Below are 15,678 nucleotides of genomic sequence, written 5' to 3'. Positions count from 1 at the left end.
TGTCTGCCACGCAACTCTGTGACACTTTCTGGACATACCTGGTGGGCTAGTTGGCCCCAAGGGACCCTCGGGATTCAAGGGGACTTAATTCCCCAACTTTAAACGTGCCACAGGGCACATTTGCACACTTGTCACATCAGGTCATGCCCCCTCCTTGCACAACTGTGCAAATGCACACCCTGGTGCGTTGTAAATTGGGGGATTAAGTCCCCTTGAGCCCTGAGGGTCCCTGGGGCCAACTAGCCTACCAGCTACCTCCAGTAAGCACCACAGAGCTGCGTTGCAGAGTGATGTAAAAAGGGGGCGTGGCCTTGGACCACCACTCTCCAACGCAGCTCCCTGGAGCTTACTGGAGGAACCTGGTGGGCTAGTTGGCCCGCATGGACCCTCAGGATTCAAGGGGACATAATCCCCCAACATAAAACTTGCCACAGGTCGTTTACACTCTTGTCATATCATGCCATGCCCCCTTCCTGCACCATTGTGCAAACGCACCCCCTAGAGCGTTGTCAATTGGGGAATTAAATCTCATTGAGTCCTGAGGGTCCCTGGGGGCCAACTAGCCCACCAGCTACCTCCAGTAAGCGCCACAGAGCTGCGTTGCAGAGAGGTGTAAAAAGGAGCGTGGCCTCTGAACACCTCTCTGCAACGCAGCTCCCTGGTGCATACTGGAGGTACTTGGTAGGCTAGTTTGCCCCAAGGACCCTCAGGATTGAAGGGGACTTAAACCCCCAATTTACAATGTGCCAGGGGGTGCGTTTGTACACGTGCTATGTCAGGCCCTGCCCCCTCTCTGCACCATTGTGCAAACGTGCCCCCTGGCACGTTGTAAATTGGGGGTTAATTCCCATTGAGTCCTGAGGGTCCCTGGGGGCCAACTAGCCCACCAGCTACCTCCAGTAAGCGCCACAGAGCTGCGCTGCAGAGAGGTGTAAAAAGGAGCGTGGCCTCTGAACACCTCTCTGCAACGCAGCTCCCTGGTGCATACTGGAGGTACTTGGTAGGCTAGTTTGCCCCAAGGACCCTCAGGATTGAAGGGGACTTAAACCCCCAATTTACAATGTGCCAGGGGGTGCGTTTGTACACGTGCTATGTCAGGCCCTGCCCCCTCTCTGCACCATTGTGCAAACGTGCCCCCTGGCACGTTGTAAATTGGGGGTTAATTCCCATTGAGTCCTGAGGGTCCCTGAGGGCCAACCAGCCCACCAGCTACCTCCAGTAAGCGCCACAGAGCTGCGTTGGAGAGAAGTGTAAAAATGGGCGTGGTCTCTGAACACCTTTCTGTAAAGTAGCTCCCTGACGCATACTGGAGGTACCTGGTGGGGTAGTTCACCCCCGGGGACCCTCAGGATTGAAGGGGACTTAATCCCCCAATTTACAATGTGCCAGTGGGCGCGTTTGCTGAGTGCTGCAGGGAGGGGGCGGGCCAAACCGTGATGCCAGCTTTTAAAAAAAAATACATTTTACAAGGGGGGTTGTGTGGCCCCCCTTCTTTTATGTTAATTGTGGCCCTGGGGCCCCATCCCCCAGGGCCTGCTCTTATTTTTTCCCATTTAAAAAAAAAACAACGAAAGGGGCCATGCGGCCCCCCTCCTGAGGCCAATTTCGGCCCCGGGGACCCCATCCCCGGGGGCATGGCAATCATTTTTTTTTACAACTATTTTTGGGAGGGGGTGCGCGTGGACCCCCTCCCGAGGGTATTTTTGTCCCGGAGACCCCATCTGCCGGGGCATAGCCAGTATTTCTTTTTTTTTAAATGTATTGGAGGGGAGCTGCGTGGCCCTCCTCCTTAGGCCATTTATGGCCCTGGGGACCCCATCCCCCAGGCCGGCCTTACCTTATCAGTTGGGGACCGTGGGGGCGGGCAATTCCCCCATGATCCCGCCGGCTCCCCGCCTCCTGCGGGAGCTGGCATTGATTTTCCACGCGGGGAGCTGCTGAAATTCAGCTCCCTTTCTGGAAAAGCAACTGTGCTTTGCTTCAGTGAAGCAAAGCAGTTTGCAATGACAGGGCGGGAGCCGCGCAGCTCCCACCCTGTCATTGCAAACAGCAGTGTCCCAGGGTTGGGCACCCCGGGACACCGCAGGAGCCGGCCCTGGGGGTGGTGGCGGTCCCCAGGGCCATTGAGGGCTCCGGGAGGGGGGCCACATGGACCCACTCCGACCTAATGCACAGCTCCGGAGAGGCGGTTGTCCCCCGCATTTGAATATTAGTGCCCTGGGGAGGTGACGTTCCCTGGGGCATGTGAGGGGGGCTCAAGCCCCCCACCCAGGTGTATTAAAAAAAAAAATAGCCCTGTGGGAGGTGATCCCTGGGGCAGCTGGGGGCCATGTGCCCCTACAAATAATTAATAAAAGCCTCAGGGGTGGTGGTCCCTGGGGCTTGGAGGGGCCTTGGATGCCCCCATACACATTAAAAAAGAAGCCCCGGGGGTGGCGGTCTGCAGGGCTGTGTGCCTCCCCGAAAATCAATATTCTTGCCCTTGGAGGTTGTGGTCCCCGGGGCAGTGTGGGATGGTGGGCCTCCCCCACATTTTTTTCACAGCCCTGGGACCTGGCCGGGGGCTTCAGCACAACGCGGGAGCCCACACTTAATTTTTTTAAATTTTCTCGGCCGGATTCGGACCAATTATTAATTTTTATTAAATGATTTATTTGGCCCTGTGGTCCCTGTGGGGCCCCCTGAGCATGCCTAGGGGGTCAGGGTATTTCTACCCTGCCAGCTTTTGTTATTTTTCACCTTTTTTTGTTCTGTTTTCTTGTGCCTCGGTTACCGAAGCACAAGATGGCTGCCAACACTTCCTGGTTTGGAGTGTTAACAGCCTATTAGAATAAAGCTCTTGGTCGGGAGGGTCCATGGATCCACCACGCCGCTAGATATCGATATTTTACTTTTTTAAGTTTCTCAGCAACAACTGAACGGATTTACAACATTTAAAAAAAGGTCTCTTTCTGAACTAAGGGCTACCTTTTTGCCAAATTTGGTGTAATTCTATTCAGCAGTTCGAGCTGTAGCCTTGTCTAAAGTTTCCTATGGGAAATTGATTTTCAGATCTTTTTTTTTATTATTTCTCAGGAACTACTAAACGAATTTACACCATTTAACAAAAAGTTCTCTTTCTGAACCAAGGGCTACCTTTTTGCCAAATTTGGTGTAATTCCATTCAGCAGTTTGAGCTGTAGCCGTGTCTAAAATTTCCTATGGAAAATAACATGGAGAAAAGACGTTTTGGGACCCCATTTATGCTCGGCCCCTGCTTGCCGAATCATCCAAAACTTTCAAGACAGGAGCTGACCGGAGCGCCACCCTAGTTTTGAAAATTTCGCAAAGATTCGACATCTGGCGCCAAAGTTATTAGGAAAACAAAAAATGCTTTTCGTATGGAAACTAGGTCCTAACTACAACTATCTACTGGCGACCGCCAGTAGATATTACACAGACACTAATATATATTATACACACACATATATATATAATTTCACACTCACACACAAAAATATATATTTAGTATATATTGTTTTCATTTCGATAAACTTTATTCGATTTTATATTGCATAAAATAAAAGCGTGAATTTAATAAGTATATAAAAAATCAATACAGAGTTAAAAAGACATTGTTAAAATACGAAGTTATGAATTCATTAAATAGTTAAAATATACAATTCATGCGGTCAGAGCACTATAAGGATGATAGAACGTTATATATGGGTTGCCATGATCAATTCATATATAGAATAGTAAATATTCAATATGTACAGTCATTAAAAATCCGTTCCGGATAAGGGAGAACATGATCAAGCAGACAGAGACAATATTAATGTATGTTAACTGGTTGCAACCCTTTACATTGTATTATGGTAGCTGATAACTAGCTTTAGAAAAGAAGATACTGCCTTAGTTACGATGTCAGTCTCTAATTTTTGGAGTTTTAGAAATGCTACTCTGCACCTGTTTAGCCCCCAGCTCTTAAATATAGAGAACAAGAATCTTTTTCTTGGGACTGTGTAAAATTTACAAAACAAGATGCAGTGGATATTGGATTGATGTGATACATCATCACATGGGCAGTTTGACAAATCCTTTGACCAGTCGTTACATTCTGGGAAAGTTATAAAACGAATCGGTGCGAAAGCGTGTCAATAACATCCGAGTGTAACAACTTGATTCATATAGCAAGTACGATTGAATCCCCTCACAGATGGTCATCAGGTGGTTTTCCATAACTGTACGTTTCACCTTTTCGGAAAGCCACCTTATATTCTCTAGGTGTTCCAGGGCCACCTTTTTCAGTGTATTTCTGGATACTAATTCCATGCTAGTTGGGGTGTCAAAGTATTCAGGGTGCCCAATCTTGTGCATCATGTTTTTTACATAATTAATCCATTTGATATTGACCACTCTATCTAGTTTGAGGCAGTCTACAATGATTTCTGTACTTAAGCCCTTTTCTGGTGTAACCCATATCTTATGCCATAACAGAGGGGGGGCGATTTTGATGGTATCCGTGATGTATGTTAGACCCAGTGCACTATGGCAGCTGTAAGTAGCCGTGGATCTAGGTACTGCTAGTAAATAGCGAATAAAATGATTTTCTCATCTTTGTATCTGTTCCACCTTTTCAATCCCACAATTCCAGCCCCATAAGTACCAGTGGAGATACACTTGGATTTGTAAATCTGCAACAGTTCTGGCAAAGGCCTCCCTCCCAGTCTCTTTGCTAAATTTGTCACGGCATCTAAAGCCCTGGAGAAGGCTAATTTTCTTGCGGTCACAGCCGCCTGCCATATCCCATTCCTGTCTAAGTTGATGCCTAGGTAGGAAAATCTATTGGAATTCTCAATCTTGTTTTTACCCATGAAAATAGCATGTGCGATCTTTGTCCTGCTTCCACATGTCATTGAATAAGTCTTGGGAACATTTATTTTTAACCCTCTTGCATTCATGTATGTTGCGAATTTTGATACCGCCCTCTGAAGACCAATCTTGGTCCATGACATAATTACGGCAACATCCACATACAAGAGGATTGGGATGGGGGTATCTCTAACTCTTGGATAGTCATGTTGGAATTCGCTGAGGTAGAGTCCTATGCTGTTGATATAGAGGGTGAAGAGAAAGGGCGCTCGTATGCACGCTTGTCTCACACCTCTCTTTATTTCAAATTTAGTTGAACACTCTCCTCCCCTGCCAATCCGTACCCTGGCTCCCGCCCCCTATACAATTCCTTGATGAATAAGAGGACCTGAGGGTCTACGCCTATGTCACTAAGTATATTCCATAATTTTTCGTGATTCACGCAATCAAAAGCTGAGCTTAGATCAACGAACGTCAGGAAAAGGTTTCCCTACTTAGCATGGGTGTATTTTGCAATTCTCAAAGCAAGGTTGAGACCCTGTTCTATCATTCTTCTCCCTGTCCGGAAGCCATACTGCAAGTTGGAAATAACTTCCTTCTCCTCTGCCCATTTTTTTTTGATACCGCCCTCTGAAGACCAATCTTGGTCCATGACATAATTACGGCAACATCCACATACAAGAGGATTGGGATGGGGGTATCTCTAACTCTTGGATAGTCATGTTGGAATTCGCTGAGGTAGAGTCCTATGCTGTTGATATAGAGGGTGAAGAGAAAGGGCGCTCGTATGCACGCTTGTCTCACACCTCTCTTTATTTCAAATTTAGTTGAACACTCTCCTCCCCTTCCAATCCGTACCCTGGCTCCCGCCCCCTATACAATTCCTTGATGAATAAGAGGACCTGAGGGTCTACGCCTATGTCACTAAGTATATTCCATAATTTTTCGTGATTCACGCAATCAAAAGCTGAGCTTAGATCAACGAACGTCAGGAAAAGGTTTCCCTACTTAGCATGGGTGTATTTTGCAATTCTCAAAGCAAGGTTGAGACCCTGTTCTATCGTTCTTCTCCCTGTCCGGAAGCCATACTGCAAGTTGGAAATAACTTCCTTCTCCTCTGCCCATTCTTGTAACCTATTTAAAATTATCCTACCGGCCACTTTCATTAAGGTATCTAGTAGGGATATGGGGCGATAACAAGTTGGATCGTTTCTATCCCCCTTTTTAAAAATGGGAATTACAATGGCTTCCGACAAAGTTGAATTAAATTTGCATCTATTAAAGCAATTTAACACATTGGTTAACATAGGAGCCCATAAGTCTATTACAGATTTATAGACATCAATCGGAACCCCTTCAGGCCCTGGCGCTTTTCCTGGAGCACTTTCTTTAATGGCTCCATTGACCTCATTACACTGAAATACAATATCCAAAGGGAACATACTGGGTTGTCTATTATCGTCAGTTATTTTGGTTGAAGTGTCTATATTACTTCCATCTATTATAACCTTATCATAAGGCCAGTAAAATGTTTGACCCAGATTTCTCCTGGAATTACTAGATCAATTATGTCTGTGTCTTGATTTGATAGGAAAGGGGCGTTAACCACTTTCAAAAAGGATATGTTATCATTTCTTACACATGCCTCGTGAAGCATCTGCCAAGCTTCTGTTTTTAGTTGTTTTTTCCTTTTGGCGATACTTACACAATACAGTTTTCTAGCATTCCGCACTGACTCTCTTAATCTGGGTTCTTCATGTAAGACACGTTTCAAATTAAAATGTGCCTTTGTGCAATCCTTATCAAACCATCTTTGGATATTGTTAGTGCTATGGCAATGATCCCTAGTTAACAGTTTCCTTATTTCCTCCGTTATTTTAAGAAAAGGATCAAAAACGGTGTGGTGATCCTCAGTTTATAAGAGGCATATTTCCATGTTATTAAAGGTCTGTTTAATGAGGTTTGTAGAAAAACCTCAGGTTCGATTTTAGCCCATTTAATGGAGTACCCATTTGAACTCGCAAGGCTGATGGGAAGATTATATATCACATCTCCCTTCATATGTTCATCCAACCCTTTCATTTTCAGGGCAAAAGAAATTGGATAGCGATCAGTTAATAAGGTATCAATTATTTCCCATGAGGACACTTTTGCTAAATACCTGGCTGATAGGAGTGCAAAATCGATTGTGGAATTGCACCCTCTCTCATGAAAGCTGAGCTGAAATGGTAGCGAAGGTGAGCATAATTCATTCACATGGGACAAATCAAAGTGAAAGGTCAAACTATTCAGCAGATCCCCTAGCTTGAATGTGTAAAATGCATGGGGGTATCCTCCTTATTGTCTCCTAGGCCACAAGTTCCCATGGCACTGCGTTGGCACAGGGGGCAGTTATAATCACCCAACCATAGTAGGGCCATGTCACTTGACATTTTTTCCTCTAGGCTGAGTACGTTACTACTAAGATTTTTTAAGACGTTTTCCCACAATAATCTAGGGATGTTATTATAGAAGTTTATTATGGTCAAATTTTTTCCTCCTCCCCAGGTGACTATTAATATCTGATAGTACTCTGTTGCAGTGAATTTTACCACTGTTACTCCTCCTGAGGTCAAGACGTAAGTGCATAGCCCCCCTTTATTTCTTCCCTGTGAAGAAATATTAGCTGCTGTGTTAAAAGTTTGATACCCACTCTAGATCTGCTCACCTCAAATGTCTGTTTTTCTATCAAAGTTTTTAGGCATAGGATTAGCACACTGCTTAAAGACTTTGCTGTATAAAAGGTAAAAGACTTTGTCCTTTTCTATCTCTGCGTGGATAGCACTGTGCTAATCCTATGCTTAAAAAATTTGATAGAAAAACAGACATTTGAGGTGAGCAGATCTAGAGTGTCGCTGGTGTTGAGAGTGCTCTAACAGGAGCTGCTTTCCACCAAAACTTGAGAACTACCCAGAGTTCTCTCCATCTTTTTTGCATAATTTATGCGTCACTCTATGCCTGAAAGGGTTTTGTTTTCACTTATACTGGGTGCTCCCTTGTGTCTGGACAAAGCTATACCTCTCTGAAGAGCTCTAATTAGAGTGAAACACTGTGTCAGGGGTTGCTTTTATTCATTTCAGGTTGGCTTGAGTTGGTATTTTACCAATTCAAAGCTGTAATACTGTGCCTGGAGTGATAAATTGCTTTTGTCATTTTACAGCTCAGCAAGGACAGCACTGTGCTAGTCCTATGCTTAAAGACTTTGCTGTATAAATGGCAAAAGACTTTGTCCTTTTTTATCTCGGCGTGGATAGCACTTTGCTAATCCTATACTTAAAAACTTTGATAGAAAAACAGACATTTGAGGTGAGCAGATCGAGAGTGTCTCTGGTGTTGAGAGTGCTCTAACAGGAGCTGCTTTCCACCAAAACATGAGAACTACCCAGAATTCTCTCCATATATATATATATATATATATATATATATATATATATATATATATATATATATATATATATATATACATAGCTACAGTTAGGACCTAGTTTCCATAGAAATAGAAAGATTAGAAGGAGCATTTATTGTTTTGCTTAAAACTTTGGCGTTGTTTGATGAAGCTTCATGAAAATTTCCAAACTAATTCTTTGTTCATGTGTGTGTGTTATGTGTTATGTATTTGTAGAGCGCGACAGCTGCCCCAGCGACGGGGCATCCCGGCGCTAAGAACCATATCATAACCAACTGAGAGGGGAGGGAAAAAGAAGGAGGCCTACAGGGGGGGAAGAGGTGAGTTTTAATAGCTTTACGGAAAGCTGAAAGGTTGTCGAGGCAGCGGATGTGGAGGGGAAGGGAGTTCCATAGCTTTGCCCCCAGCAATCTGAATGATCGTCCTCCGATGCGACAGAACTTAGTGTGTGGGACCACGACTAGATGTTGCCCTCTAGAACGGAGGTTGCGTTGGCGGTTGTAGGGTGTTAACAGCGGGCGTAGGAGCTCGGGCCCTCAGTTTTCAAAATTTTAAAGGCGATGGTGAGGGCCTTAAATTGGATGCGGGCTTCCACGGGCAGCCAGTGAAGTCTGTGAATGGTAGCTCTCGCCGAGCACCTTCTTGGCAGGCCCACTATTGCCCTGGCCGCAGAGTTCTGTATACGTTGAAATCTCTTGGTTTCAGCCTTGTTAGCGCCTAGCAAAAGGACACTCGCGTAGTCCAGTCGGGCCAGGATGGTCGATTGTACAATGAGTTGCCGCGTTTTGGGGTCGAAGAAGCCAAGGATGGAGTTGAGGCTTCTCAGTAGCCCAATGCAAGTTGCGGCAACTTTTTTGGTGTGGGACTGGAAATTTAGCGCAGAGTCCAGCCAAACTCCTTGCCAGAGTTTTAGGGGGAGGGGATGGGCCCAGTGAGGGGGGCCACCAGAGGTCACTCCAGCTGTTGGGGTTCTTGCCTAGGAGCAACACCTCCGTTTTTCCTGCATTCAGTTGCAGGCAGTTTGCAGTCATCCAATTGGCGACGGCGGCCAGTCCATCCCTGAATCTGGAAGCATCGGGGGAGGGCGCCTCGTTGTGGGTGATAATCAACTGTGTGTCATCGGCGTACGACACCATTGTGAGATCCCACTTTTTGGCTACTTCCGCCAGAGGCTGCATATATAAATTAAAGAGGGATGGACTGAGGGCAGAGCCCTGAGGGACTCCCTGTCCTATAGCTTGGGATTGAGAGGTAAAAGGGGGGGCTGACACCCGGAAGGATCTATTCGTGAGGAACGATCGGAACCATTCTAGTGCCAAGTCTTGGATCCCGATCTTTCCCAGGCGCTTTAGAAGGATGTCATGGGAGACTGTATCAAAGGCCGCGCTGAGATCGAGCAGTATCAGCGCAGCACTTTGACCGGTGTCCATGATTTTCCGCAGATGCTCCGTGGAGGAAAGGAGAGCGGACTCCGTGCTATGGCTCGGCCTGAACCCGTGTTGGGAGGGGTCCAGGATATTATTTTCCGCCATATGGTCATTTAGTACTTTGTTCGCGTGGGCCTCTGCTAGTTTGGCCACCCAGGGGAGCAGTGAAACAGGTCGATAGTTCTCCGGTTTGGTGGGGTCTAGGGAGGGTTTCTTTATAATGGGAGTGACCCAAGCCTGTTTCCAGGATATGGGTACTGTGGCCGAGGCGAAGGAGAGATTGAGGAGTGAGGTCAGAGAGGGGAGGAAGAAGTCCAGAGCTCCCAGAAAATGGACTGGTCTCATAGGATCTGCAGGGGCCCCGGATTTCACCTTCCTGCAGAGTTTAGCTAGCTCCTCGTGAGAGATAGCTGGTAGGCAGGTGAGCCTGGAGCCCTCGAAAGGGGCGTTGGGAGAGTTAGTGTACTCTGGAGGGTTATGAGTGAAGGAATTGTAGATCTTCCTCACCTTATCAGTAAAGAAAGTGGCGAGGTCTTCGCACTGCTGCGTGGAAGAGATGTAAGAGGCAGGCTTATCTCCGTTTTGAAGTTTTTGGACTATTTTGAAGATAGTTTTCGTGGGGTTGGAGCTTGCTCTGATCTCATTAGCGTAGAAGGCTGCACGAGCTGTGCGTATGGCTTTGTGGTATACTTTGAGCACGACCAGGTATGATTTTTTTTCCTCGAGCTTGTAGTCTTTCCTCCAATGTCGTTCCGCTCTCTTACATTCTTTCCTCAGTATTTTCAAATTCTCATCGTACCAAGGGTTGGAGGGTGTGTTACGTCCTTTAGTCCACTTGGCTGGAATAATAGCATCCAGTCCCTTGGTGATCCACTCCTGGAAGGCAGCATACGACGTGTCAATGTCGTTTGTACCCTCAAAGTTAGGTTCTCCTAGGCTGGCAGCAAGATCTATTTTTTGGAGTTTGTGCCAGGGTCGTTTCAGGCAGGAGGCGACTGCCTTTTTAGCGGGTGGGGTAGTGATCGGGATAGAAAATGTGACCAGAGAGTGATCAGTCCAGGCCATGGGTTTGGGAGAGTCAGCTCTGGCTTCTGGGATGTTGGTAAAGACCGGGTCAAGTATGTGGCCAGCGACATGCGTGGGCAATTGTATGAGAGGGATCAGCTGCAGGGCTGATAAGTCCGCTAGGAGATTGCTGATATTAGTGTCTGAGGTCTCGTCTAGGTGGAGGTTAAGGTCCCCTAGGATTGTAAAGTTAGCGGTGCTAGTGATCAGTGCGTGGGCTGTCTCAAGGAGCTCTTCTATGAACTTCGAGGAAGGCCCCGGGGGTCTGTAGATAAAAAGGCCAGAAAGGGAGCAGTGGGGGCTCGTGGAGATTTTAAAGCGCGCACATTCACTGCCAGTAATGTTTTCCTTTTGGAAAATGCAGGTGAAGGAGGTCCTATAAATGGCGGCAATGCCGCCTCCTCTCGAGTCTCTATTGATGAAGGTCATGGAGTACCCATACGGTAGCGTTAGATTGGGGATACTGGTTAGATCATCTCTAAGCCAGGTTTCACATAGAAACATGACGTCTGGGTTCTCGTCTATTAGAAGCGTTCTTATCTCCGCATGGTGTTTGACCAAGGATCTAACATTGAGCTGCGAGATCGTGAGTGAAGCTTTGTTCCTTCTGGTAGCTTTGTGGCTCAGTAAACGTGGCTCAGGTATAGCTAAGTTACAGCCCATACATTGAAGAGCGGTAAGTCCCATGCCTCCCTCTAACTTGTCACATCGTGGGCCTGGGTTGAGTGACCAGAGTAGGTTCCTGTCGTATACGTATGCTGCCTGTGGTTTTTGTGCAGGGGGGCTGGCGAGAGGCGAGGACTTGGCGAGGACGGGCGAAGACGGGCTTGCCTTAGGCGCGCCTTCGGCACGCCAACGGCGCGCCCGCTGCGCCCGTCTGCTGCGCCCGTCCGCTGCGCCCGTCCGCTGCGCGTCCGGTGATTACACATGCTTAATAGGAGAGAGTGGGGCGGGGGGCGTGGCCTCGGAGAGGGCGTGGCCTCGCTGCACGCCGTCAATGGCGGCAGAGACTGCAGGTGATTGTTATCTTCCTGTGACAGCGCTAGGTCCGCTGTGTACAGGATTCACAAGGCACGTCGTAAGGGTGCCAGGCAATAGACGCAGGTGCAGTTTTTAAAAGAAGCAACACAAGTAAACAAGTTATCAGTGACACCAAATACCAACAGTGATACCAACTCCTATGTTGAAAGTTTGGGGGTGAATCGTCAAGGGGGGGCTGAGAAAAAAGGGGGGTCCCAAAACGAGTTTTCTCCATGTTAATTTCCATAGGAAACTTTAGAAAGGCTGCATGTCGAATGGCTGAACGGAATTACCCCAAATTTGGCAGGGAGAACGGACTTAGTCTAGAAAGCTGGCTTTTGTTTATTTGGTGTAAATCCGTTCAGAAGTTTTTGAGAAATATCAAAATGTACAGATATCGATATATGGGAATTCTGTGATCTGATTGGCTGAGGCGTTACGAGCACGAGCTTGCTGCTTATTGGTTGCGAGCTCTGCGAGCGGTTGCAAATAGGAAGTGTTGGCTGCCATTTTGTGATTCTGTTGAAGTGAGTAAGGGGAAAAAAGGGTGAAAAAAGTAGTAAAGGAGGGTAGGAGCACTGTAAGCTCTGTTGGGAGTGTGAAGCGAAGTAGTCTCTCCTACTGGTCTGAAAGTGCGGTGTTGCTCAGAGTGGCATGGTGCTGAGATAATATGCTGCTACACTCGGGTATGAAACCGAGAGCCTAAACTGTGAGCTCATTGTTGTAAAGTGATGTGCTCTTGTCTTTGTAGCATACGTGTGCAAGTAGTGTTAGTACGCATTTATACCATGCAGGGAGTGGGAAGCGAACTACTGACCACTATCATGGGTTTATACTATACCGGAAGCGGGAAGCAAAGTACTCACGCCTAGGGGTGGGCGTCAAATTTCGTTCCGCTCGCGGAAATTGCGATAATTTGACATTTTCTCTCTCACGCGCGATCGCCTTACCTGAATCCCCGTGTTCGCCGACAAGTATTCCCGATCCGCTCGAGTTCTCCACGAGATGTTGGATTCTGGTAGCCATTTGCGCTATCTCGCAAGAGTTCTCGCCCATAATTAACGTAATTTGTCGCGCGATCACCTCATTCGTCGCTCGATCACGCCTTTCTTCTCGCGATCATGCACCGTGAGAGTATGAGATGATTGAGTTCTCGAACACGTCAGTCTCCACCGCGAGCGAGAGCGTGAGGACGCAGACACGTCATATCGAACCCGACAAGGAGCAAGAGAACGTGATCACGTCATTTTGGACGTGCCGGTGGAAGTAATGGGATGGGTATGCTCAGACGTGAGTCCCATGCTCTCCACACCACTGGAGTCAAGCTATCCTGGCTGAAGACGGCTGATAGCCAGAAACCGGTCCTAGGATGCTTGATTCCGGTCCAGGAAAGACATGGCTTGGCAGTTCGGCCTGGATTGTTCCCATGAGGCACAGGGTCAAGTCTGATTTGCATATGGCCATGTCTGAACTGGGGTGGTGTGGAGTGCAAAAAAATGATGGATTTAGGCCCAGATCTCTGTACTGGGGTGAATGTATGACATTGTTCTGCATTCTGTCCATCACCTGTTGTTTTTTGCCTTTGTCGCCCCGAGTGGGATGGGTATGCTCAGACGTGAGTCCCATGCTCTCCACACCACTGGAGTCAAGCCATCCAGGCTGATGATGGGTGATAGCCAGAAACCGGTCCAAGGATGCTTGATTCCGGTCCAGGAAAGACATGGCTTGGCAGTTTGAGCTGGACTGTTTCCATGAGGCACAGGGTCAAGTCTGATTTGCATATGGCCATGTCTGAACTGGGGTGGTGTGGAGTGCAAAAAAATGATGGATTTAGTCCCAGATCTCTGTACTGGGGTGAATGTATGACATTGTTCTGCATTCTGTCCATCAACTGTTGTTTTGCATTTGTCACCCGAGTGGGATGGGTATGCTCAGACGTGAGTCCCATGCTCTCCACAACAATGGAGTCAAGCTATCCTGGCTGAAGACGGCTGATAGCCTGAAACCGGTCCTACGATGCTTGATTCCGGTCCAGGAAAGACATGGCTTGGCAGTTCGGGCTGGACTGTTCCCATGAGGAACAGGGTCAAGGCTGATTTGCATATGGCCATGTCTGAACTGGGGTGGTGTGGAGTGCAAAAAAATGATGGATTTAGGCCCAGATCTCGGTACTGGGGTGAATCTATGACATTGTTCTGCATTCTGTCCATCAACTGTTGTTTTGAATTCGTCACCCCAAGTGGGATGGGTATGCTCAGACGTGAGTCCCATGCTCTCCACAGTACTGGAGTCAAGCTATCCTGGCTGAAGACGGCTAATAGCCAGAAACCGGTCCTAGGATGCTTGATTCCGGTCCAGGAAGGACATGGCTTAGCAGTTCGGGCTGGACTGTTCCCATGAGGCACAGGGTCAAGGCTGATTTGCATATGGCCATGTCTGAACTGGGGTGGTGTGGAGTGCAAGAAAATGATGGATTTAGGCCCAGATCTCTGTACTGGGGTGAATGTATGACATTGTTCTGCATTCTGTCCATCACCTGTTGTTTTTTGCATTTGTCGACCCGAGTGGGATGGGTATGCTCAGACGTGAGTCCCATGCTCTCCACACCACTGGAGTCAAGCCATCCAGGTTGATGACGGGGGATAGCCAGAAACCGGTCCTAGAATGCTTGATTCCGGTCCAGGAAAGACATGGCTTGGCAGTTCAGGCTGGACTGATCCCATGAGGCACAGGGTCAAGTCTGATTTGCATATGGCCATGTCTGACCTGGGGTGGTGTGGAGTGCAAAAAAACGATGGTTTTAGGCCCAGATCTCTGTACTGGGGTGAATGTATGACATTGTTCTGCATTCTGTCCATCAACTGCTGTTTTGCATTTGTCACCCCGAGTGGGATGGGTATGCTCAGACGTGAGTCTCATGCTCTCCACACCACTGGAGTCAAGCTATCCTGGCTGAAGACGGCTGATAGCCAGAAACCGGTCCTAGGATGCTTGATTCCGGTCCAGGAAAGACATGGCTTGGCAGTTTGGGCTGGACTGTTCCCATGAGGCACAGGGTCAAGGCTGATTTGCATATGGCCATGTCTGAATTGGGGTGGTGTGGAGTGCAAAGAAATTATGGATTTAGGCCCAGATCTCTGCACTGGGGTGAATGTATGACATTGTTCTGCATTCTGTCCATCAACTGTTGTTTTGCATTTGTCACCCCGAGTGAGATGGGTATGCTCAGGCGTGAGTCCCATGCTCTCCACAGTACTGGAGTCAAGCTATCCTGGCTGAAGACGGCTGATAGCCAGAAACCGGTCCTAGGATGCTTGATTCCGGTCCAGGAAGGACATGGCTTAGCAGTTCGGGCTGGACTGTTCCCATGAGGCACAGGGTCAAGGCTGATTTGCATATGACCATGTCTGAACTGGGGTGGTGTGAGTGCAAAAAAATGATGGATTTAGGCCCATATCTCTGTACTGGGTTGAATGTATGACATTGTTCTGCATTCTTTCCATCAACTGTTGTTTTGCATTTGTCACCCCGAGTGGGATGGGTATGCTCAAACGTGAGTCCCATGCGCTCCACACCACTGGAGTCAAGCTATCCTGGCTGAAGACGGCTGATAGCCTGAAACCGGTCCTACGATGCTTGATTCCGGTCCAGGAAAGACATGGCTTGGCAGTTCGGGCTGGACTGTTCCCATGAGGAACAGGGTCAAGGCTGATTTGCATATGGCCATGTCTGAACTGGGGTGGTGTGGAGTGCAAAAAAATGATGGATTTAGGCCCAGATCTCGGTACTGGGGTGAATCTATGACATTGTTCTGCATTCTGTCCATCAACTGTTGTTTTGCATTTGTCACCCGAGTGGGATGGGTAT

This window comes from Lissotriton helveticus, chromosome 5_1 (genome assembly GCF_964261635.1).
Source record: "Lissotriton helveticus chromosome 5_1, aLisHel1.1, whole genome shotgun sequence".
Classification (NCBI taxonomy): domain Eukaryota; kingdom Metazoa; phylum Chordata; class Amphibia; order Caudata; family Salamandridae; genus Lissotriton; species Lissotriton helveticus.
Note: the sequence above shows the minus strand (reverse complement) of the source record.